The sequence below is a fragment of the Tauraco erythrolophus genome, chromosome 11, assembly GCF_009769465.1.
Source record: "Tauraco erythrolophus isolate bTauEry1 chromosome 11, bTauEry1.pri, whole genome shotgun sequence".
Taxonomy (NCBI): Eukaryota; Metazoa; Chordata; class Aves; order Musophagiformes; family Musophagidae; genus Tauraco; species Tauraco erythrolophus.
In genome coordinates this window covers 18,837,794-18,859,158 of record NC_141475.1, presented here as the reverse complement: position 1 = coordinate 18,859,158, position 21,365 = coordinate 18,837,794, and positions in this window count along the sequence as shown.

The window sequence follows — 21,365 nt, the reverse complement described above, 5'->3', positions numbered from 1 at the left end:
AGGAGCAGCCTTTCCAGCACCCCAGACTGTGGCTGGGGAGTCCTTCTGTCAGCTGCTTCCCCTTAAGGGTGCACACACTCGCCCGTGTGCACACACACACTTGCACACGTACACACATGTACACACATGTACACACATGTACACACACACCTTTGTGGCCTCACCCTGAGCCCTTGCTCAAACGCTCAGCAGGAAAGAGGGGGGCACAGCCTGGACACACAGCGTGGGGGGCCATGTGTGTGCCCCTGCACGCACAATCACACGCACCCTGAGCCACACAGAGACTCGGGTGTGCGCATCCCTGCCGACACTCACACGCACACATGTGCACACACTCTTGCTGTCACACTCCCACACCCTGGTACACACATGCACACACAGGCATGGGAGCGCATACAGTGCCGTGTGTGCAGAAACACACATGCACTGTCACACGGGAGCACACACGGTGCCATGTGTGCAGGCTGCCGTGTGTGTGTGCACTGTCACATGCCAGCAGTGTGCGTACACACAGTCAGAGGTGTGCACGCGGTGTCGCATGTGCAGAACGTGTACAGTGTCACGCATGTACATGCACAGAGACAAATGTGCAGACTGCCATGTGTGCACAGCCACATGCACAGCCACACATGAGCACATGGTTGTGTGCACCAACCGTCACATCATTACACACCCATACACCCAACTCACATGTGCACATACTGTCCCATGTGCACCATCACGTGTGCACAAACTGTCACACGAATGCCCAAGTCATGTGCACACACAGTCACACATGCACACATCACCTGTGCACACTCAGCATCTCTCAGTGCACACGTGCTGTCCCTCGGGGACCACCGTGGCCCTCGGGCAGTACTGGGACAGGATGGGACCCCCGTGCCAAGCTGCAGTACCAGGACAGGATGGGACCGGCGGAAGGACGGGAGGGCAGGGGGAGGAGGGCGGGCAGCGTGGCCCCAGTGTGGCTTCCGCCAGGCTGAGGCTGGAACAAACTCATCACACGTGGACACGAGCCAGGCCTGAAATAAGGCGCCTCCTCAAATACCACTCGGACATGGCGGGGGGTGCCCGTGGCGCAGGAGAGGGACACGCGTGTGCCCGGCCGCGGGGCACAGGGCGGGTGGGGACTCTTTGTTCCTCCCGCCGCCGGTCCTCCATGATGTGGAGCGGACGCGGGCGAGGCCGGCGCTGCGAAATGGCGGCCGGGGGGGGCGGGGATCGGGAGGAGGAGGAGAAGGAGGGGAAGGCCGGGCGCCCTCCCTGCGCACGCCGCCGCGCACACAAAAGGCTGCAGGGAAAACACGGAGGGCAGCGGGGTGCCGTGCGGAGCGGCCTCCCCGGTACCTCCCGGTACGGGGCTGCCCCCCGGTCCGCGGTGGGTCCGACCCTCCCCGCACACGTGTGGCGCTCCCCCCCCCCCCCCCCCAATGAGGGGGTGAGCTCCTGTCCGCGACAGCCCCGAGGGAGGGATGGGGCAGTGAATTGGGGAGGGGAGGCTCGTCGGTGGGGTGAACCAGGAGTGGATGGAGGGATGAATGGGGAGATGGATGGGGGGACTGCTCCATTGCTCCAACTGGTGCTGGCAAAGTGCCCCCACAGCTGCCATCTCTGGGCATGTCCCTTGGCCCCCGAGAGGAAAGGAGGGATGCTCAGCTGGCTGGTGTCCCATGCCCAGTGCGGTGGCTGGGCAAGAGCCACGAGGAGCCAGATTTGGCCACCTTTGCGGTTGGATTTGGCACCCCATTGGCGGCGGGCACTGCAGTTCCAGTGCCCAGCACTGCATCCCCATGCCCACGGGTCTGTCCCACTGGGGACTGTGGTGGCACAGCCGTCGAGCAGGCACTAATGGGTACGCTCGTGCCCGTACATGCCCTGGCCTCTCCCGGGACAAAGCCGAGCTCCGGCGGACTGGGAAAAGTCAGCAAGTCCGGGCACAAAGCAGCTTTGTGCTGGGCTCTTTGTCTGAAGGGGGGCAATGGCTCTTTCCTGGGTGGCCAAAATATACCTCACGGGCAGCATGTCCCCTCCCAGCCCTGGGTAAAGGCCACGCATGTTGCTGCAGGGGCTGGTCCCTTTGCTTTTTGGGATAGGGGCCTTCCTGGAGGAGAGGCTGATGGTGGGGAGGGAGGGGACCTGCCAAGCCGCGCAGCCTGGGTCCCCCAGCAGGTCTGGCCTCCCCGGCAGGTCGGGCTGGTTCAGAGGAGCTGTGGGGCCAGGGTGGCTCCCAGGCAGTCCCGAGCCTCCCACCCGGCCCCATGGTGGCTCCTTGAGCGCCGGTGGCACCCACAGCAGGGAGCTGGCAGGGGGTTGGAGACAGACCCACATGTTTGGGGCAGGCTGGCAGGGGCTGTGGGCACTGATGCCCATAGAGCTGGGAAGGGGATGGACCAGAAATCACCACTCCTGCCCCCCTTTTACTGGTCCCCTTCATCTCTGCTGTGCCTACATGTGATGAGTTTGTTCAGGTCTCAGCCTTATGGAAATAAGGATGAGGGCCAGGCTGAAGCCCTCACCACACACGCTCAGACGTGAGTCGAGCATCTTCAGCTGTGGGTGGTTGTGGAGTTACTGCCCACCCACTCAAACCACATCTGGACTCCACAGCTTCTGCAAGCTCTGCTTGTTTCTCTGCGAGGAGGGTACTCTCTGCAGCAAAGCCCCCTCCTCCAGTGCCACCAAGGGGCTGATCTACCACCCTGGTCACCTCCATAGACAATGTTGGCACTGGCAGGTGTCACCATGGCTGTCACCCTCCCCTGGCTGTGGTGAGGAGGGACTCTGCCTGGCTGGAGAGGCCATAGGCCAACACTGGGCAATGTCCCCTCCATGTCCCTCCGCAGGGTGCAGGTTTGGGTCCCCAAAAGGTGACATGGAGGCAGGGCACCCTCTGGTGGTGCCTGGGTACAGCACACACCAGCCCACACGCACACTGCCCACCCACACGCTCCTGTGCCCACTCACACAGTGGGGCCCCCGCACACGTGTGCGTGCACACGTGTGTGTACCCCACTGCCCACACACTCGTGTGTGTGCACGCAGACACGTGCACTGAGCACGCACACACACAACCACACATGTAAATGCACAGCTCCGTGTTTGCACACCCAGTCGCACGTGCCCTCGGTGCACATACCCACACACAGGGGCTCGCAGCTGCAGGCACACGCAGCTGGGTGCACAGGTGAGCCCACAATTGCACACACAGGCGTGAGGTGAGTGTGAGGCTCAGTGCAACACCTGGACCCACATGTGTGTGTGAGCACACACAAACACGCAGGGCAATGGCATGTGCACGCAGGAAAATGGTGCCACACTCTCTGATTTTTCAGCCAAGTGGGCAGCACCGATGGGGTGAGCACATGTGTGCAGTATGCCTGCCAAATTCCCAGCTCCTCCGGGGGACCAGGGCTGGATGGGGCTTTTATTTCTTGAAATCAGGCAGGGATTTCCCTCCTGCCACTCAAACCTGGGGTCATTTTCAGCTCTGCCACAGCTTCCCTGTCTGGACCTTGGGCATGTCATTTAACCCCCCAGCGCAGGGGCCAGGGCTGGAGTGGCCACAGGCGTGGGGCATCACAGTGCTGGTGGGCAGCCAGGGGCCACGAGTCCTTCCTGGCACCCCCAAACCCCGCTGGGCAGGCAGCCGCTCTCCAAGGGGAGCATACAGCTGCGGAGGTTTTGGCCGTGAGCCCAGCTCGCACGACCGGAGACGGAAGAAGTGCTAAATTTAAAGGCATCTGGGGGGGGCTGGCTGGCGCAGGGCTTCTCTCCGGCCGCCTGCGCAGGAGGTGTGGGCTGTGGGCATGTTTTCGGCCACCGCACCCTTTTTTTCGCTGGGGAGTTAGAGGCCTGCCAGGGAGAAGCGCCTGTTGTCACAGCAGGCACCCGCGGACACCCGCACCCTCCAGCAGCCCCACTGCACAGCCGCGTGCACGCACAGTCAGACGCACATGCACGCGTGCAGCTGGACACACGCACACAGCTGGACACACACATCCCCAGACCCTCTCATCCGGGGCCAGCCCCCCTCCCTTTGCAGGCGCTGGGTGCACACGCACCCCCGCCATGCTCCCCCATAGTCCCAGTCCTTCACCTTCCACAGTGTTTTGGGGTAATAAAAGTACCATTTGAGGGTGCTTACAACTTTTATTTAAAAATCCCTTTCCAAGATAATTTTCAGGGCTGCGAGCCAGGCATGACGCCTGTGTGCGAGCCTCATGGGCACAGACAGGGGAGTAAAAAAACCCTGCAGCCAAAAAGTGGGGGGCCACCTCGGGTCCCAAAAGCTGCCTTTGGCCACACTGGTCTGCAAAGCCAGGAAGCCCCAGGGTCAGCGGGAGCACCCATGGGAGACATCGAGCCTGTGGGGTGCCTCCCTCAGCACCTGCAGGTGCTGCTGGGGCAGCTACATGGGTGCTTCTGCCCCCTCCATTGCCGCCAGACCCAGAACCCAGCAGACGCTGGCGGGATTGGAGCTGGCTAAAATGAAAATAGAAAAAAAAGCCTGGGACGCCATCCAAAACTGCTTAGTGTTAATTAATTCGTACCCGCGACGTGATCTGCCCTCAGCCCCAGAACATCCTAACATAGTCACAGCTGCGGCCGCCCGCCCCAGCCCGCCTGCTGGCCGCTGCCTTTTTTTGGGGAGAAGACAGTGCAGCCACTCTCCCAGCCCTTGAACACAAATTGCTGCTTCCCACTGGGCACGTTTCCAGTGGGTGCCAGGGGCTTTGGGACATGGGTGGTGGAGAGAGGGCAGCCGTTCTGGTAAGCACAGCCCCGGCTATGGGGCTGCAGCCCTGGTTATGGGGCTACAGCCCTGTTTGCCCTGCGGCAGCCTGCCAGCTCCTCAAAAACCACCCCAAAAACACTGTGGGGACTGGGGCAGCACAGCAGTGGTGCTGCAGTGGAACATCCGATCACCTCTGGGAGATGGGATGGGGTCCCGCACATCCCTTGTCCCCCCACAAACTGGGATGAGGGCACCAATGTGCTGGGTCTGGCAGGCGCGCAGCGCTGACATCTCCCTCAAGGGCAGAGCAGAGCTGCCTCGTTTCCCTGTGTCCCACCACTGCTGTTACCCCAAAACCCCCTTCCCCTGCTCATACACCCCGCTCCCCACAATGGGATGAGGGGTCTGGGCACAGCACCCCAGCCTGGGCCTCACCGTGGGGTGCAAAGTGGCTCTTTCTGCCTCTGCCTGCTCCTGCGCGGCTATTTTTATCCCTGGCAGTGGGCAGGAGCTGTGCCAGAGCCGCAGCTGCCAGTGGGTCTAGGGGTGAGGGCTGGGGCTGTGCTGGCAACACGGGCACCCCTCAGTGTTTGGCTCTCTGCAGCAAGGGGACATCCCAGTGTCATGGGGTTGGGAACAGCAATGCTACCCCACAGGGTTTACTCCATAAATCCCCAGCTCCTGGAGTCCTGAGATGGGGCAAAGCAAAGCCAGCCCTGAGCCTGGCGCTGGGAGAGGCAAATCCCCCCATAAGCGTGAGCAGGGCTGGCTCGGGGGACACCAGCTACCGCTTTTGGGGCTGGGGGTGGGAGGGAGGGGGAGGCAGGGGCGAGGGGAGCAGGCAGCGCCATGACTCAGGGGTGGCAGTGGGTGAGGTGTTTGTGTTTAGTTTCTAACGTTACAGTTTCCACAGTACCGGGAAGCAGCCCCAGGGGGCCATGGGGAGCCCGGTGGCACGGAGGGCGGGATGGGGCAGCAGCCGGACCGGAGAAGCCGCTCTGCCACTAACGCCTCAACAGCTAAAAATACTGCGGGCCATTGTCACTGGCAACAAAGCGGCTGGGGTATTTTTAGCCTTATCTCTGCCGCCACCGGCTCTGCTGCCCTCCCGGGAAGCGCTATGCCCGCTCCACCCGGGCGCTGCCCTCCGCAGAGCTGGGCAGAGCCCCCACCTGCCCCCAGGCGCAGCCCCCACAGCCGCCGTGCCTCAGTTTCCCTGATGGTACCATCTCCCATCCTGCCACTGTCATCCAGCTCCCTCCACCTCACAAATGGCCCAGAGCTGCTGCTCTCGTCCCCTGCGTGTCCACGGTGTCCCCTGCCCCTAACAAGTGCCTGGGGACACTTGGCTTGCAGGGCAGCTGTCTCCGTCCAGGCAGCTCCAGTCCAGCCCAGGCAGCTGGAAGGGGAGGGCAGAGACCAGATGCAATGAGTTGGCCAAGTGTCACCAGGAGACCGGTTATGGTCCCTCCTCCCTGCTGGGGCACCAGTCCCCCTCCTCCTCTGCTCATTCCAGCAGGCAAAGCCAAGGAGGCTGCTAAGCTGCCCTGTCCAGCCCCACTCAGCGGGGAGCTGTCATTGCTCGCCCTCAGTGAAACGAGTTGGCCTGGTCTCAGCACAGTGCCCGGGAGGCCAGGGAGGCAGAAGGAAGGGCTGTGCCAGGCCGGGCAGACTTTGCCAGCAGCTGGGCATAGCCCCAGCCCCAAAGCGCCAGGATAACACTGGATTTGTGCAGAATTCCCCACCAAAACACAGAGAGAGGGAGGTTTAACTTGCCTTTTCCCTGCCAAAGCAGCTCAGCTTTCCGACCTTCTGGCGAGTCCTTCTCCACCACAGAGAGAGCAGATCTGAGTGGCTCATCCGCAGCAGCTCTGGGGCAAAGACCGGGTGGTGACGGTGACCTAGAGCTGGGCCTGGGAGGTGGGTGACTGGAGACAGGCTGGATCTGTGGGTGGGCTGTGGCTGCCAGCACGGCTGCCCACGGGTGCTTTGGCGGGCAGGGGGCACAGCCAAGGCAAGCAACGAGCCTGTCTGCTGGCGCTTGGATTGCGCAGCACAGCTGTAAACCGGGACTGCTGCAGCCCCACTGTGATCCCTCCCCAACCAGCCAGCTGCACCCCCCCATCACCCGGGTAGGAGCAGGGGACCGCTCTCACGACAGCACAGGACAATAACTCACTTAAGGCCAAGCAGGAGGCACTGGTCACCCCTTCCCTCTGCTCCTCAAGTACCTGCTGCTCCCCCCTTCCCTCGGGACAGCCCCTCACTGCTTACTGTGAGATCCTTCTGGTGTGCACAGGGGGGTGGCTCAGAACCCCTCTCCAGTGCCCTGTGCTCCCTTCGCAACCCACCCCACTCTTGGCTTGGGGTCCTGCTTGCTCCAGCTGCAGACCCCCGGGCAGAGCAACCTCTCCCCGCAGCACACATGGCAGGGGGAGGTGGTCCCTACTGCGACGGGAAGGGAGGTGAAGCCTGTTTCGAAGGGGTTGAGAGTCCCCCTTCCCCGTGGAAGGGGGTGATGGTGGATGGATGGGGCTCTGTCTCTGCAGCGGGACCAAATGCTGCTGCTGGGGCATCCGTGGCAGTGGGTGGGGGGGTGGTCATCTACACCCCGGAGAGGGGTGAGCTGGGGGAGCACCCTGTCAGCAGCACCCCTGGAAGCAGAGATTGAAGGGCAGGTGGAAGAAAGGGATCTGGTAAGAGCAGAGCTGGGCACGTATGTGCAGGGGATGCTGGGGGGCAGAGAGCGGGGATACATGAGACAGCAGCTCCCAGGGGAGAAAAGATGGGGGGGTGGTGGGCAGACCTTGCCGGAGCAGAGATCTGGGGCCGGTGGGGGAGGATTGGAGCGAGCGGGGGATGAGAGCGCATCCACCGCTGCAGCAGGGATTAGGGGAGCGGGGCGGGGAGGGGGTTCGGGGTCCTTTCCCAGCCGCAACCCCGGTCCCTGTGCCCCCGGCAGCGGGGCGGGGAGCCCGCAGCTCCCCCGGCCGGGCCTCGCGGTGGCGGTCCGGGAGAGCGGGAGGCAGCGGCACAGGGCGGGGAGGAGCGGAGAGCGGCGGCGCCGAGACCGGCTCCGGAACCGCGGTGGGTCGGTACCCGGCGGGCTCCGGCGGCTCCGGCACCGCGGCGGCTCCGGTTCCTCCGGGCGGCTCCACAGCTGGGCAGCTCGGTATCTCCGGTACCCCTGGGAGGCTCCGGTACCGTGGCGGCTCCGGTGCCCCATGGCGGCTCCGCACCCCGGCGGCTCCGGCGGCCCTGGCGCAGGGCAGAGGCGAAGGAAGCGGCGGCCGCAGCCAGGCAAGCGGGCGGGGGCGGACGGGTCGGGGCTCAGCTCCCCCCACCCCGGCACCCCCCGCCCGCGCCCCCACCGAGGCAACGGGGCACCCCGGAGGGATTCGCCGAGGGGGGTGAATCCCCGAGGGACCGTGGGGATGCATGTAACCCCCTTGCCGGGAGGGGGCCGGATCGGGATTTGCAAAGAACAAAGGACCTGGCGGGGCGGGGGGGAGGGGGCCGGATGGAAAAATACCGGCGGGACGGGAGGATTTGTTCGGCTGCAAACGGGGCTGGGGGCGACGGTGCGTCGTGCGAGGGCTGGGGGGTGTCAGGGCACCCTGCCCGCAGCACCCCACCGGGCTGGGAGGCTGCTCAGAGCTGGAAGCTCTGCAGGGGACAGGGGTTGCAGCCAACCCGACGGGTGGGGTGAGGGGGCACTGCCCCTCCAGACCATCCTACCACAGGTTTCGGGGTACAGAGGGGATGCAGGATTTGCACGTGGGTTAAGGGGTGCAGAGTGCCCAGAGTGCGGCATGGGTGGGGGTGTGAATATATGTATGGGCGTGGGGATGCCCTGCGGGGGCCTTGTGGCTCTGTAAGAGGTGGTTTTAGGGGTGCTGTGCTTGTAAAGCAAGGTGGGGGTGTCAGTGGGGAAAAAGGGGGGGGGGCAGATGGGGGATTCGTGGGACCGGCATTGCCCCTCTCTGTGCTGGTGGCAGAAATGCCACCTGCACTTGCCCGCATGATCTGCCCACTACTCTGCTGACTACCTCTCTGCTCGGCACCCCAGTGCCCTTGCCCTGAACCCGGAGATGGCGGGACTCCGGCGAGCGGGCTGTGCTGCACAGGCACCGAGGCTGACAAGGTCTTGCAGGAGGGCAGCGCTTCCCCTTACGTGATCTCAGCTTCGTGACCGAATCTCACAAAAGGAGATATTTATAGTCCTGCTCCACTAGCCTGAGGTTTGCACGGCCTGGAACAGGGCTGGCAGCTGCTGCCCCCCTCCATCCAGAAGCCTCTGGATGCAGGGGCTGGGGTGGTGGGAGCCCGCAGGGTGAGATGGGTTGCGTGCGAGGCGCTGGGGCTGGCTGCCAGACTACAGGTCCCGGCGTGCTCTGCTGCCGGCGTGCTGGGTGCTGCAGAGCCTGCGAGGCCTCGCCTTGCACCCGGGGTGCAGGGAGCAGCTTTTCCTTTGGCCTGGGCCAGGCAGGCTCTGGCAGAGGAGGACAGCACAGTGCAAGGATGGGGACAGGTGGGAGAGGGCGCGTTTTGGCTTTGCCGTGAGGTACAGATTGGCCAGAGCTATTGCAGCCTGTGGGAGAAGGTGAGAAGACAGGCTGGACTGCATGTCCGGGAGTGTTTCCCACATGCTTTGTCCCTGTGGCCCCAACCACCGTCTGTCCCCAGGCCCCAGCAAAGGGAAACAGGAGGTCTGGGAAGCTGCTCTATGCCACTCCACGCTCCGTGTCTGGAGCAGGCTTCTCTTGAGTCCTCCCGGAGCCACCAGCATGTGGGGATGGCCAGAGTTGGAGCCATGCTCCCTCTTTGTGTCAGATGGTCCTACAGACGTGGTTCTCTCCTGACTGGGCATCTGCTCTGCTGATGTCTCCAGGCTCATCCCTCTCTGGCACGATGCCCTGCGGTACATGGGGACGCCTCTGTGTGTGTCCCAGCTCCTCTCCCAGCCCCCTGATCCGCACAGTTTGCACGTGCCAGCCAGATGCCATCGCGGCGCTGCTGTGACCACCCCATCCCAGACCCCCTCTCCCTCTTTTTTATCCCCTCTGTCCTAGAAACACCGGCACTGGGACGGCAGCTGTTTTCCACCGTCCTGCCATGTTCGCCGGGTGGGTGGCATCTGCTCACCCTTGGGTGGGGGGGAGCAGGGCGAGGCGGGAGCGGGAGATCAGGGCGAGGGATAAAGCCAGGCCTATTTTTATTCTGCAAAGTAATTACCAGAGCTTTCCAATCCTTAATCTGCTGAGAGCACCCCAGTGCGATTGGATCCCTCCCTGAGCCTGGCAACAATTCTCCCATCACACGTCTCCTGCGTCAAAGCCCTGTACACTCCCACACTTGGGCTTACACTGGGATACATGTGCTGCAGAGCTGCCGGCACGTCTGCCCCCCCTCCCCAGCAGCCCCCGGCTTGGGAACAGGGATGAAGACTCCATTTGGGACCCTGGTTTGTGACTGGGAGAGGGAGATCTCACTGCAGACCTCAGCGGGGCGGGATGCAGCCTGGCACCCTTGGTCACCTTGCTCAGCTGCTGTCAGCATCTCTGTGCCTGCCCCTTGGCTGGAGCGAGCGGGTAGATTTGGGTCCCAACCCTGTGAGCGCACTAAATCCACGTTTTCCCCTACAACTGCTTCCCAGGGGGTTTTCGCCAAGGTTAGTAGCCCACATGGCACCCTCCAGCCCGCATTGGCTCAGCTTCCCTCTGACATGGCTGGGGTCCATGGGGCCTCTCTCCCGGTGGTACACGGGGTGGCTCTGGCCTGCGGTGCCAAGTCTTGGCTGGCACCTTTCCCAGCCTCTCCCCGTCCTGTCACTGTGCCAGGGGGTTGCTGAAGAACCTGTTCCATAGCTCCCGCCACGGAGGAGGAAATGACGGGTGCTGTTTGCAGCAGCACCTTTCATCCTAGGGCTGGGGGACAGCTTCCCCTCTGCCTGCATGCAGCTGGCTCTGGGATGGAGTGTGGGAGCTCATCAGCCTGGGGATGGAGGCGAAGGCTTGGGCAGGCTCTTGCCTCTCTTTACCCATTCCTGACCCTGGTGCACATCAGCTCCCTGGCACCTCGTGCCAAAGCTGTACTGGGGTGGTCAGCCCTGCTCTGTGATGGGAGGGGGCTTTTCGTGCCATGGTTCTGCCATTTGAGATCCTGTGGAGTTCAAAACACCCTTCTCAAATTTGGGAGTATCCCTTGCTCCATCCATCCCAGCACATGGCAGCAGGTACAAAGTAAACTTGGCAGCATGCTTGATGCAGTGCCCCCGAAATGCTGCTGTTCCAGGGCAAGACCTGATGCCCAGGGCTGTGGAGGGTGACTCCACCAGTGTCCCTTCCCCCTGCCTGGCAGGGACCATGCGGGCTGGGAAGTCACCACGGCTGCTGCCCTGCCGGAGCTGATGGCCATAAAAGGCCCTGAAATAGAGCAGCCGGACAGGGGGCTGGGCTGCTTCTCGAGCCCGAGCAGGATCATCCCGTGCCCATGCCAACGCCATGCCTCCTGGCTTGCCAGGAGGTGGGAACAGGGGGCTGGAGGGAGGAGAGCGGCCCTGGCAGCCCGGAGCGGCGTCAGGGGGCTGAGGCACGCCAAGCTCCCATCCACCTTCCCCAGTTTTCCTGAGGGACATATTTCGGCCATGCCCCAAGATGCCAAGGATCTGCATTGCCTCCCACGGGGGGCTTGAGGGGGGATGGGAATAAAGCTGCCTTTTCATCGGGCACCTGAGCTGTGGGGTGGTGGGGGCTGAGGGGGCCAAGGGGCACACAGTGAGCTCCCCCGCCAGCCCCTCGCCACCTCTCCCCAGACAATGGCCTCCTTTTGTTGGAGTTTTACGTGCCCGGCCCCCTTCCCCACGGCCCAGCTGGTGACATTTTACCACCTCCACATTCACATGGGGATTCAAAGGGCACAGATGCACCGTGAAACCACAAAGCCCGGCCTCCCCCCGCTCCCCCCTCCCCAGCACCTCGGCATCCCCAGGGAGGCAGGGCCGGGATGCACGGCCGGGATGCACACACCGGGAACCTCCCTCTGGGACTATTTCAAGGGTGACCCAACAGCCCTTGGGACTCCCTCCACCCTCCTGCCCTTCCCCTGCCATCAGCCCTCCATCTCTTTACGACCCTGTTGGGGTCCTTCGCCCCTGTCACTGGCCCAAGGGGTTTGGCACGCTGGGCACCCACTGATGGGAGATGAAGGGAGGCAGCGTGGGCACCATTTCCAGGCTGGTGACACTTGACCTGTTGGAGATGGAGCTGTGTGGGTGGTACCCACCTTTGCCCCGCAGGCACCTGGCTGCCAGAGCAATGCCAGGGAGGCCAGTAGTGCCAGTCCTGGCATCGCCCTGGGCTCCTGGGTGTAGCCAGTCTGTGGGTGCAGCTAGTCTGCGAGCCGTACAGTGGCCTCCATCTCTTCAGAGAGTGTACCAGTGTACCAGTGTCTGACTCCTGCCCCTTCCCTCCTGCTCCCAGACGCCGGGGAGGGGGTTTCCCTCGAGGACCTGGGCCAGCAGCCCAGTTCCTCTCAACCGGTCATTGCCTCCGCAGGGACCTTGGGAAAACAGCCTGTAAACAGGCAGCTGGAGAGCGTGAGTCACAGTGACCGAGAGGGAAATGAATGCATGAGGGGAATTTTCAGTGTATATTGGGTCATGGCGATGAATCCAGCCTCTCCCAGCAATGGTGAGCAGCTGGCACGTAGGTGCTCTCCTGTGGAGCCGACTGTCCCAGGAAGAGGTGATTGTTCTGCTGGTGGGACCCAGGCAAGCTGCAAAATGGAGATCCAGCCCTCTTCCCCCTCCAAAAGCATCCCCTGACCCTTGCTGCTTTCATCCCAAGGGATGAGCAGTCACCTCCTCGGAGTCGGCTGCGTTTCGGCGTGCAGCACCCTGCTGGTAGAGTCATGCAGATCCCTTTTCCCCTGAAAGTCACCTTGCCATGGATATTGGTTATTTTCAGCTGGCGGCAGGGCCGGAGGAGCTGGCTGTCTCGCAGCCGCTGCAGCGCAACCCGTTTGGGATTATGCCTCGCCTGGTGGGTAGCGCTTGGGTGGGCAACCTGCCTTCAGCATCCCCCTCCCTGCTGCCAAATACCTGCCAGCTCCCTCGCCCGTGTGTAAAGCAAGAGTGCTATCTAGTGGCAATTCCACTGGGGACACCAGTGACATGGGATTAACTACTACAAAGGCCTCTGGTGACACGGGTCACCTCTATGAGCATAGTGTTACCATCCCAGTTTGGGGACTGGTAGCCTAAGGTGGTGAGAGGTTTATCCAGGGTCCGAAAAAAGCTGCTCTTTTCCTTGGATTTACTTGAGGCTGGAGGGACATCCTGGGCTCGGAGCCACAGGAGAGGGTGCGCAGGGCTGGGGAGCAGGTTTGCCAGGGTGAGGGGTGCCCAAATTAGGTGGGGGCGAAGGGTGCACCTTACGGGGAACGAAGGGTGCTTGCTTGGGGGCAGGAAGCATCTCAAGCTGAATGCTTCATCCAGGATATGCTCTCACCCCACGGAGCACCAGCCCTACACCTTTTCCTGCTTCTCCCTCAAAAGCCACGATCTGGGTGTCCCCCACGGTGAGTCAGCCCCTGTCCCCCTCCCCAGCAGGCTGGGGGCAGCGGTGTCGGGGTTAGTGCCCCCCGCCCGGGCAGGGTTTGGGTGCGTTGGAGCGATGCTGGGGGTTTGGGGTGGGGGGTGTGTGCGCTGCCCCTTTTTACCCCCCTAAAGCCCCGTGAGGGCCGGTTTATCGTCGGTTTATCCGACCCCCGCTGCCGTTGGCTGCGGCGGGGCCCCGCGGCTGACGTCACTAAGATGTGCTGATTTATGCGCGTTAACCCTTTTCCCGCGGGGCTCGGAGGCTCCTGGGGAGGCGGTGGCTGCGGGGGCGGGGGGACCCCGCCGCTGTCCCGATCCCCCCGGCCTGGAGTCCCCCCGCGAACGGCCCCTGCTTCCCTCCCTGCCCCGCGGGTTGCCGTGGGAACCGGACCGGGCTTCTGATGTCACCGGGACGGTTGCTATGCGACCGGTCCGCTCGCCCGTCCCCGCGTGAGGTCACTGTCGCCATGGCGACGGGCCGGCGCGGCGGGGGGGAGATGTGGGGCCTCCCACGGGGCCGGGGGCCGGGCGCCGGGCGGGGCGGTCTGCGGCGGGAGGGCGGTCCCCGGGGCCGGAGCCGCTGCCGCCCCCCGACACGGACTGCGGTGATCCCCTCACCACGGCCGGGGAGTTGGGGATGTCCTCCGGGGGAACAGCTAAAGCTTCCCATTAAAACGGAGAAAAGGAAAATAAAGCTTTTTTTGGCTCGGCCTGAGTTATTATTTTTAGAAATCCTGGCAGAAAAGCTGCCCGTGTCCAGAACATCCTCTTGTTCCACGGGAAACGCACTTCCGCATGGAGACAGGCAGCCGTGGGGCTGGGCTCCACAGGGAGTGAGGCAAGGGTGGGCCGGGGTGGGCTGGGGGCGATGGGCCGTTCTGGGGTGGTACCGACCACGTACCAGTGCTAAAGCGTCAGCCGCATTTCCGCTCTGGTCCCTTTCCCCGTAGCTGCTGGCAGGCCGTGGGTTTTACATTTCCCCAGCTTGCCTGCCTGCTGGAGGCGATTTACTCCTAAACCCTGACATCTGCTTCGTGGATAGCGATGGAGCTGCTCCTGCTGAGGCACAAATCCCTGCTCCCCTCCTGCCGCCGGCTTTGGGACTCTGGCTGGGCCAGGCAGTGTCACAGCCGGGTGGCCTTGCTCCGCCAGGCTGGCAGCGGTGGGCCCATGGGCATGCCCGCTCACTACCCCTTTTCCCTGCAGACCTGCCCTGTCCCTCTGCCACTCCATCCCCAAACCGTCCTGCTGCCCCGGCACTGCCTGTGATCCCACTGGCCACGAAGCCGTGGGGATTAGCAGCTTCCTCCAACCAGGGATTTAGCCAAAGCTACTTAGCTAGAGCTGTGCAGGGTGGGCAGCGGCCGGCTTAGTTGGATAGAGGATACGGGGAAAGCTGGGATATGCAGCCTGAGCCCTCCTAAGGATGCTGAGTGGGAAAGGGGTTACCCAGGGCTAGTAGCTCAGCGTCTCTTGGTGAAGGTTCAGCCAAACCAGGTGTCCCGCAGCATCTTCCTTCACTCCCGTGAGCCCCCAAACTCCACGTTATTTCCAAAGCCTTGTGGAGACCTTCGAGCCAAATCTCCATCCTGCGCGGGAGAGACAGAGGGACGGGGAAAGGGCAGACCCTGCTCGCAGGGTGCTGCTGGTTGAGTTGTAGGACAAGAGCCAGCAGATGGATGTGGGCAGACGGAGGAGCGGGGGGCTGCGCTGAGACACTGTTTGCTGTGATGAGATCTTGGCTCGCTGCTGGTTAAACAGCTGCTGAGCTTATTGGGGCTGGGGGAGGAAGGGGATGGGGACAGGGATAGGGAGCTTGGGTGACTCCTCAGCATGGAGGGCAGCTAGGGAGAGAGCGAGGAAGGACTTGTCTGCTACAATTGCAGAGATGAGGGGTCTGGCTGGAGCTGTGGCGGGAGGATGGAGCGGGAGGTGGAGGGGGCCTGCAGCCCTGTCTGGGACATGTGCCTATCCTGCTGATGGCACGAGGAGCACTGCATGCATCGCTGCTGTGTTGGACCCCCTGGACCGCTGCAGGGATCAACAAGGAAAACTCCCTGCCGAGCCTACACAAACTGCAGCAAGTGAAGCTGTGGGCATCGAAAAGCTCCCCACCCTGCCAAAGCACATGGATGAACGGGGAGCTCCTTCAGAGGGACCCCAAAACTGCTCTGGTCTTCCTGAAGTCCCTTCTGGAGGCCTCATCCTCTACTACTGCTCATTGCCTTGTGGGGAGAGGCTCAGGGGAAAGTCTGGCTGTAGTGGGGGGGAAAGGAAGAACCCCATAACCTGTGGGAAGAGTTCAGCAGGTGGAGGAGCAGGAGGATCCTGGCCCACAGCCACCAGCCTGGGGCACAGGGCTGTGCTGGGGATTCAGGAGAGCCTGGCTGCCCACGGAGAGGTTCAGAGTCTAACCCTGCTGGTGCTGAGCATGTGCAGGATCAGCTGGGACCCTTGCATATCATGTGGTTTAACCCAGGTGATTTGTAGGGATGCCATTACATTCCCAAGTCCTCTGTGGTGGCCTCCAGCCTGGCCCCTTCTCCTCGCCAGGGCTACCGTAGAGTGGGACGGGATGGTCAAAGCCCTCATCTGCCAGATCCTGAGCAATCCTGAGACGAGACCAGGGGATGGAGCAGAGAAACAAGGACCAGGTTTTAGACATCTCTCCTCTTTTTTACACCCCGGGCAAAAGTGGGACCCCCCAAAGCTGGAGGAGTGCTGAGAGGAGCTGTAGGCAGGGAGGTGTTACATAGCCCTTACCCTAAACCACCTCCACGAGTAGGACACTGCCAAAAAGTCATCGTCTCTCCCAGGCACAGGGTTACACAGCCCTGAGGCCCGGGGGCAAGGTCCTGCCGTGCCACCCAGCTGGGGACACCGCTCCGGGTCTGGTGCCATCGTGTGGACACACGACACTTCCACAAACCCCGCGTCCCCATCCCAGCGCTCCATGGCCAGCCGTCCCCGGCCGGAGGGACGGGGCTTGGCAGCTCCGCTTTCTCAGGCTGTCCTGAACACCAGGGGGGTTTATGTCCCCTTCCCACCATCCCATGGCCCCCAAAACCTTGTCCACTGCCTGCCTTTCCCCTCAGCCACCGGTGCTGTGCCCTCCCTCCCCACCCCATCACCCCCACTGCTGTACCCCACCTGCTCTGGCCACCCCCAGACTGTGACTGCATTAAGGAGTCAAGCTCCTGCAGATCTGGTGAGGACACCCCCCCTCCTCCCAAATTCCCTGGGCAAGGGAAAGGGGTACAATAAATGACTACAGGTGGCCAGACATGGAAGGATGTGATGGGGCTCAGGGGATCTACTCTGCCTCTGCCAGCTCTGAGAGAGGCTCTCCCCTGCATGCCAACCCTCTCCCTCCCATTTCACACCTCTTCTTTCCCATTTTCCAACCCCCTCACCCCCACCCCTCCATGGACAAGCCCAGACCAGCTCCAGGCCCTCCTTTCCCCAGGGGCTCACAGTGCCAGCATGTCTCCAGGGTGCCCCCATCACCAGCTGCCCCCATGCCCAGCTATGTGGGCATTGCTACCCCGTCCCTGCGGGCAGGGGGGTTGGAACTAGATGTTCTTTGAGGTCCCTTCCAACTCTAACCATTCTATGATTCTATGACCCCAGCCCACCACGGGGGTGCAGGCAATGCCTGACCTGCCCAGGAGCCTTCCACCAGCAGGGCCAGCTGGTTGTGGCTGGTGGTGGCCCGCGGTGGCCCACGACCTTGGGACATGCCGGCGCTCCCACGTGTTTCCACCAGAGGGAGCCAAAATGCCACGGATCGTGGCCACGGCACGGTCCTGGCCACCCATCATTGCGGCGTCGGGGCGCCCGGCCACACCATAGCCCGGGGAGGCCAAACGAGGACTGTCAATCCTCCATATGGCTTGCAAAGCTAAACTGTCAGGAAACGCCCCTTCCAGCTGCCACACACTCGGGGGGAGAAACCCTGTGTATGTGTCCATCCGTGAGCTGACCAGGGAGCTCGCAGCCCCTGTCCTGGGGGGCTGCACCCCACTGCCAGCGCTGTTCTCCAGCTCATCTGCTTATGCAGTGAACTTGAGACTGGTCATGTCTGGAAACAACGTCTGCAGCAGCAAACAGGGGGTTTTCCACTCCTTGGAGTGGCCCTGAATTACCTCCCTGACAATTGGGTTTCTCCCAGTTCAAATCGTCACCCAGCACCGTGTCCAAACCCAGAGCGAGGACGAAGAAATTCTTCTTTAATCACTTTATAGTGGTTGTAATTACTCCAAATTAATGTGGACGTAAAGCATCAAAAAGGGAGAGTTTGAAACGATGCTCCCAGTGCTCTTGGAACAGCAGCTCATGGTGTTGCACCAGAAGCTCTTTCCCATTCACACCTCACTGCTCCCCCGATTTGGGTAGCATTGGACACGTTATTGGTGGGAAAAGGGAGCGGGGTGGAAATAACCTGCCAGATGGGGATGGGAGGTGGGCGGAGGGAGAGTCAGAGAAGAAATATCACAGGCAATGCTGCATGGTGCCAGAGGAAAACCTCTCCCATTTGCCCAACATTTGCTCGTTTATTTAAAGCCTGTCATTAGCAGCAGCCATGTGGGATGAGATTCACACCAGTCCTGAGTGAATTAGGTGCCATGTTTTGGCCATGTGTCCAAAGTCCTCTCCAAATTCCTGCTTTCCACTGAAATTGCCGCTTTCTTCAGCAGCCAGGAGGTCTGGGGGTCCCAGCATCTTGCCTAAGCACAGGAGATTTTTGGCACATCAGAGGCTGGGAGAAGGAGAGAAGCCATGGAACAAGGAAAAGAATGGGATAAATGGGATCTAGGCCAAATCCAGGCAGGCTGCACCAGGCTGCTGCTCAATGTTGCTGCCAGAGCAGCCTGGCATGGCTGGGGAGAGGAAATCTCAGCCAGCCCCGGCATTTAATCCTGCCTTCCCAGTGGAGTGACTGGTGACTTTGGGGCACGGAAAGAGAGCAGAGGCCAAGATGCTTCTGGGAAACCACCAAGCCTGGCTGGGAAGCCCCATCCAAGAGCTGCAGGACCAGCAGGAGGGAAACTCTTTTATGGGCTAATTTTGTGCCCCAGACTCTTCCCACCAGCCCCAGAGATGCTGGAAGAAGGGTGTGCGTGCCCCAAGTCTTGAGTTGAGCCAGCTGGGATGGGGAAAGATGCTTGCCTGTCAGGAAAACACCTCAAGGAGGGAAAAGAGCAGAAAACAGGCATTTTGTTAGAACCTCAGCAGCAGGTGGGGACACAGAAGGAAACTGAGGCACAGGAGAGTGGGCTGGATCGAAATGAGTGGATGCATAACTGTCCCCGACCCTCTCCTCTAGAGCTGCTGGGGTAGGCAACGTCAGGCTGGTGGCTGGCAAGTAGAGGGTTAACCCAGCCCATCCCTCACCCAGGTGCTGCCTAGCCTGGCCGAGCTGCAGATCCTTCCCAGGGCTATAAAGGGGCTGAGGGCGGGGTGGCTCTGGTTCCGGCTCTGGCTCCGGCTCCCTGGGTGGGTTGGGGGAGGCTGTAGGAAGGGCTAGTGGGGTGGAAGGGGATGCTACTGCCTCCAGGTTTGGAAAACGAGTGGCAGCGGGGCTGTGCTGGGGTCTGGGCAGAAGCAGGGGTGCATGTAGTCACTCCAGAGTCTGTTCCCCAGTTTGGGAGTGTGTTGTACTGGAAAGCACTGGAAGTTTTCCTGTGGTGAGGCTGTGCCAGCCTGATGGCTTTCACCTACTGACAGACATCCTACCAGAGGGAGGAACAGGACTGGTTGGATCTTTTGTCCTTGTGAGACAGGGATTTGGAGTTATCCTCAGTGCTTGCAGGTGAGATGTTTAATTATTCATTCTGGTTTCTTCCTGAGTGTGGAAATCAGGCTGAGAGTCTCTCATCTCTAACCCTCCACTTAAAGAGAATTATTGTCCCTAATCTTCTTCTGTCCCCTGGGCCTCCCCAAGGTCTCAGCTAATGGCAGAGAGACTTTGGTGCCCTGCTGTGTTCCCCCAGGGTGGGTGTCATCTGGATTTGCCACCCTGCCCGTGTCCACTTAACCTGTTAGTGCCCATGTCCTCACCCCTGGCTTCACTCCATCACCGTACATGTTGCACCATAATTAAGCTGACGTGTTTTGGCCCTGCGGCTTCTTGTTCAGCCCATCTCGTGCCACACTGAGTGGACAGGTTTGTCAGCATCCCCAGGTAAGGTTACCATGTGTTTTATGGTGATGTTAAACACAGGTTGGATCTTCACCCTGTTCCCATGTGAAAGAGGGGCTGGTTGCAGAGGCAGGGAGGAGGAGGAGGTGGGTGGTGGGGTTGTGGCTTTGGGCTGAGGGAGGTGTTTGCAGCACCAATGAGTTTGATGGGGTAGGCAAGACATGGAAAGCAGCATTGGCCAAATTTCATCTTGGAGAGATGACCAGCTAGCCTGAAACATGGTGAGAGTCCATCAACAGAGGCAATTCCTGACTGCCCACCTTGGTGACCTCTGCTCGCTGATGGAGGGGGTGAGGTGATGCCAAGAGCCCTGGGCAGTGCAGGTGAGCCCTCTGCAAAGCCCAGACCCTGGCATTTCTCCCATTTCTGCTTTTTGCCTGTCCTGGTGTGATACATCTGATCCATCCCAGAGCAGAAACCACATTTCCTGGGTACTTCAGTTTCCCTGGCCTCTGATGATCCCATCTCCCTGAACTAAGGGGACAGTCAGGCAGGTTATACAAGCAGCTGGGAGCTCACCCTGGAGGTCTCCTCATATCCAGCTCCAATTTACTGGCAGCAAAACACTGCAAGTTTCTAGAAGGGCTGGATCCGCTCTTCTCCCTGGAGCAGCCCGAGCATCCCCTGCTCTCTAGCACGGCACCGCTGCTGGCAGCCATCTTGCAAATGGAGATGCCGTTTGCTGCCTGTGCTGAGAGATGAACCCTGCCAGCTTCCCCAATTTTCCAGACTTTTTCTTCTCAGTGGACCGGAGTTTCTCAGGCTGTTTGCTCACATTTGTGGGTTTTTTCCCTCCTGGGTCTCAGGCCACTTTCATTCATGTTGAAGTTCCTGCTCCAGCACCCCTGAGAGCTCATGATGTGCTTTGAGTTTTGATGCTCTCTAGCTGAAGCACAAACTTTCTGCTGGGGAAAGAAGAAAATCTGCACGTGTCCCAATTTGGGTTTTTTTTGAGTTGAATTTACCCTTTGGAAGCAGAACAAGCCTGGAAAGGTCTGGCCTTGAAGTTTATCTGTGCCTGGAAAGTGAGGCTTAGAGTGAAAACTTGTCCCAGAACCTGGAGCAGAGCACAGTGCTTCTTGCAGAGAGAAGGTGCAGGGAGAGCATCCTGTCCTGTGCCTAGCAATCAGGCTCTGTGGCTGTGTGAAAAGGGCTTTGAATGTGGCCCCTGTGGGGACAGGTGGGTCCCCATGGAGGACTGGCAGCACGTTTGGCTGCCAGCTGGGTAGGGAGGTGCTGGGGCCTCACTGGGCACCCTGAGCTCAGCTCTGCCAGGAAATCCCCCCACTTTGCCATCAGCACTGGGGTCCATAGGTGGCTGAAATCCGGTGTCTAGGACTGCTGTGATGTTTCAGGTGACAGGGTGGCTATCAGGTTAGTGTGACCCTCTCCAATGCCTTCTCACTTCTCCCACTTGCCTCATGCAACTCTTTCTCTGCCCTGACAGAGGATCCTGCAGATGTGGGGAGGGCTCCCCACGCTTCTCCCTGAAGCATCCACCCTCTTACCCCCAGCCCATTTTTCTCCCAGTGAACCAGTAAAGGTGCCAGCAACCAGTGTAAGATACTCCCGACCTCCCCAGTTGCCAGCGGTCACGCTGCAAAGGCACAAAATGATGAGGAAAATTGTGGTGCCATTAATGTGATGATTAAATGGGTGTCTGGGGGTGACAGCATGAAGAACAAGGCATTTGCAGCAGACCCTGTCCCTGGCACCCCCATGGCCCTGTCCCCTCAGCCCTGTCCCGTGCTGGACTTGGGAGATGCTCATTTGCAAGTGACTCCAGGGGCCAATGCTGCAGACCCTGTGACAAGTTTCCCTCTTTCTAG